General features: G+C 40.6%; 1 non-coding gene across 1 annotated transcript; it reads left to right on the top strand.

Annotated features, from left to right (window-relative positions):
* The first annotated feature begins 3473 nt into the window (after positions 1 to 3473).
* Positions 3474 to 3580, top strand: LOC141597810 (small nucleolar RNA R71). Its single transcript, XR_012523024.1, has one exon. It is a non-coding gene; the product is annotated as a small nucleolar RNA R71 (small nucleolar RNA).
* The last annotated feature ends 622 nt before the right edge of the window (positions 3581 to 4202 follow it).

Raw genomic sequence — 4202 nt, 5'->3', positions numbered from 1 at the left:
CAATTTGTTCAAGGCATCTTCACATATAAATTTGGTGGGTAGAATGGATTTCTTAGCATACTTGGCAAATGTATCCCTATGGGAGTTAGAAATGAAAATTACCTCCGGATAGTTTGATAATTGAGCAATTTCCGGAGTTGTTGTTGTTGTTGCTTCCAAGGGAGGATCTTGTTGTTTTTGAATTTCCAAGTTTGCACTAGCAACCACCATAGCCATTGAAGCTTTCTTTGCTTGAAGGCATTGTTGCCTTTTTGAGAGTGCCTTTGCCTTGAGTGCCTTTGTTGACCCTTTTGTTCTTGCCATTGATGATTATACCAAGAAAAGATTGAAAATCTTCAATTTCCAATTATACCCAAATCGATTTTAAAATGAAAGGATTTGCCTTTGTATTTCAAAAATCGACTCAAAGGTTGAAGATTTTGGTGCTTGGATTGATTATTGTTGGAAAAGGAGTGATTAATTGTTATTGTAAGGAAGTTTGGATTTGATTTTGTTGAATTTGGTTGAGGAAATCTTGTTTTTGTGATGGAGAGGATGAAGGTTTTGGGGTTTATGGGTAGTGTTTTGAATGTATAAATGAATGAATGAATGTGGGAAGGGTATTTAAAAACACCCGAAATTTCAAAACTGCAGGGGGAAGACGAGCGGATTCCCTTCGGGACGCTCGGATTCTGCCTAATCTGGGTTCAGAAAATCTCGCCTAAAGACGGTCGTCTTTCAGGGAAAACGGGCGGATTTCTGCAATTCAGGACGAGCGGATTCCTTTAGAGACGAGCGGATTCTGTTACAAGCACTTTTCTTATTTTGCACTGGCAAAAAGACGGGCGTCTTCTTGCAAAGACGAGCGGATTCTTTCAGACGAGCGTCTTCTCTGCTGGGACGCTCAGAAGACGCTCGGATTCTCTAACAGTCCCAAATTTTCAATTTTGGAGCTCGTTTGGACGGACGGATTATCCCATAGACGCTCGGATTCCCATAAGACGAGCGGATTCCCCTTAAGGACGCTCGATTCCTCCTAGTCTACCTGGATTCAGTTCCATCCGTGCACTTGCATATCCCGTGTCATTTTCATTCTTCAAATCCCGTGTTCTTCATTGTAGGAGCACTACTAAGGCATGAATAGCCTAGGCAATTGCTATCCCCACACTAAGCTAAAGCACTACACATCAATAAAATCATTAGTCCCTCCCTCACTTCTCTCAAAAATGATAAATATCTTGATCAAGGCATAAAAATCCAAAAATGACAAAAATGCAATGTAAGAATTAAAATGCAAGTTAGGGAGTTAGAAATATTTAGAAATGGTGGTTTGGAGAGGACTCCACCAAACTCTCATCCTTAGTGAGATGTCATGGGGGCATGTCCAAGGTGTTGTTGATGTTACTCAACACCTTGAAGAAGTAGTCAAAAGCTTGTTCATTATCATGATAAAGATCCTTAATAGATCTTTGCCCTTGTTGTCCTTCATGTTGGTCTTGATCGATAGCATTACCAATGTAGGGATTGAAAATCCCTTCAAACTCATCGTCCCAAAGACCACATACTTCATCTACTTGATCACTAAAGATCTCTTGAGTTGATAGAGACAACTCTCCCACTTTCTTGTCTTAGCCAATGAGGCCATCTTCTTCATTGCTTGACTTTGGTGAGCTTCTCAAGCTCTCTTTGTTACAATTCTCTTGCTCTTTGAATGGAGCATCATCGAGTTTCTTCTTCCATTGGAATTCCGGCTTCTTCCTATCATCCTTCCGGCTATAATGATCAACCATAAAACATGGTTCATGCAAACAGGGAGCTCTCACGGTCTTGTCAAGATTGAAAGTTATGCTCTCATCTCCCACTTCTAGTGTGAGCTCTCCATGCTTCACATCTATCACCGCACCCGCGGTGTGCAAGAAAGGTCTACCTAGAATGATTCGAATGTTGGAGTCTTCTTCCATGTCAACAATGACAAAGTCCACCGGGATGAAAAATTTCCCAACTCTTACGGGAACATCTTCCCATATCCCTAATGGTGTCTTCGTCGATCTATCGGCCATTTGGAGTGTGATATTGGTGCATTTAAGCTCTCCCATCCCTAACCTTTTACTTACCGAGTACGGCATAACACTCACACTAGCCCCTAGATTACATAAGGCTTTGTTGATCGTGGTGTCGCCAATGGTACACGGTATTGAGAAGCTTCCCGGAACTTTAAGTTTTGGAGGTGAACTCCCTTGAAGTATTGCACTACTCACCTTAGTGAAGGCGATAGTCTCAAGCTTCCGGATCGACTTCTTCTTCGTAAGGATGTCTTTCATGTACTTTGCATAGGACGCACGTGATTGATTAATTACGTGAAAGGAATTGAGACTTCCAAATTCTTTACAATTTCCATAAATTTTCCAAGTTGGTCATCAAATTTGGTCTTAGCTTAACGACTCGGAAAAGGAAGTCTAATCACAATGGGCTCCTTCTCCTTGGCCTTGTCTTCATTTTTCTTTGAAATTTCTTCTTTTGATTGTTCTCCATCCTTAGAGTTTTGCACAACTTCTTCTTTGTCACTAGCGTCCACAACTTCATCCTCAACTTGCTTCTTCGGTGCTTCATACCTCGTATCACTTCTCAAGTGAATGGCACTAACCGTTTCATGTCTCGGGGGATTACTTTGAGGTGGTAATTGCCCCTTTTGTCTTTGTGAGCTTGAAGATGCTAGTTGAGTCAATTGGGTTTCCAACATTTTGGTGTGGGCTAGGATGTTGTTGATGGTGATTTCCTTTGCTTGACTATCCTATTGCATGTGAGTGAAAAACTCTTGTTGATTCTTTTGCATTTGGAGGACCGTTTTTTGAACATCAAAACCTTGGTCATTTTGTTGATTGTATGGAGTTTGATTTTGGTAACCTTGGTTTTGGTTGTAAAAGGGTCTTTGATTTTGGTTTCTCATGGGAGGTGGGGTGTATGTTGGTTGAGGGTTTTGAACATTTTGGCTTTTGTATGAGAGATTTGGGTTGAATTTGGTGTTCTCATTGTAATAGTTTGAATAAGGGGTACCACTCTTGTATGCTTGAAAAGCATTCACTTGTTCATTTGTTCCCCTACATTCACTTTGGTCATGTCCCAAAGTTCCACAATTCTCACATATCCCACTTGGGATTGATGAAGATGCCGTCATGGCATTAACATGTTGCTTTAGTGATTTTGAGGCTTCTTCAAGTATAGCCATAGCCTTTTCGAACTTCAAATTGATGGTATCAATGTGAGCACTAAGTTGAGCACCCAATTGAGTAATAGAGTCCACTTCATGCTTTCCTCCTCTAGTAGCCTTGCGAGGTCTACTATATTGTGAATTGTGGACCGCCATTTCCTCAATCTTGTTCCAAGTTTGATTGTCGTCAACTTCGGTGAACATTCCATTTGATCCCATGTTGAGAATGTTTCTTGAGTCTTCATAAAGACCGTTCCAAAATTGTTGTACCAAGAACCACTCGCTAAGTCCATGATGAGGACATGAGCGACAAATTCCTTTGAATCGCTCCCAAGCTTCATACAAGGATTCTTCATCTCTTTGCTTAAAGCCCGTAATTTGAGCTCTTAGCATGTTAGTCTTTTCCGGTGGATAGAACTTTTTGTTGAAAGCTAGAGCCAATTTCTTCAAAGAATCAATTCCGAGAGTAGCCTTATCAAGGCCTTTCAACCATTGTTTTGCGGTGCCAATTAAAGAAAAAGGAAATAAGACCAATCGAATTTGGTCTTGAGTTTCACCGGTTTGAAAAATAGCATCACAATAGTCGCAATAAGTCTCCATGTGAGAATGAGAGTCTTCACTAGGCATCCCCCCAAATTGGCTTCTTTCGACTAATTGGATAAATGCGGATTTGGCAATGAAATTTCCGGTTAAATGTTGTGGTGTGGGAGTACCATTAGGTAGGTTCTCCTCGGTTGGTACGGAATGTGATGAAAATTTAGGCATTGAGGGTTGATTTTGTGTTGGATTTTGTGTTGGGTTCTCCTCACCTTTTCTTGCAAAAGGTTTGATGAACTCAATAGTGTTTGGTTGAATATCTACAACCCCACCAATACCTCTCAAAGTTCTCCTAGCAAGTCTTCTATTGGTTGTCAAAGTCCTTTCAATTTCGTGATCAAAGGGTAAAAAGTTACCTTGTGATCTTCTAGACATGCAAAATATCAAACAACTCGAAAATAATTAGAACAAACCTTGA

Source organism: Silene latifolia, chromosome 8 (genome assembly GCF_048544455.1).
Source record: "Silene latifolia isolate original U9 population chromosome 8, ASM4854445v1, whole genome shotgun sequence".
Lineage (NCBI taxonomy): Eukaryota > Viridiplantae > Streptophyta > Magnoliopsida > Caryophyllales > Caryophyllaceae > Silene > Silene latifolia.
The sequence above is the reverse complement of the archived record's forward strand: the minus strand, read 5'-3'. Positions and strand labels throughout refer to the sequence as shown.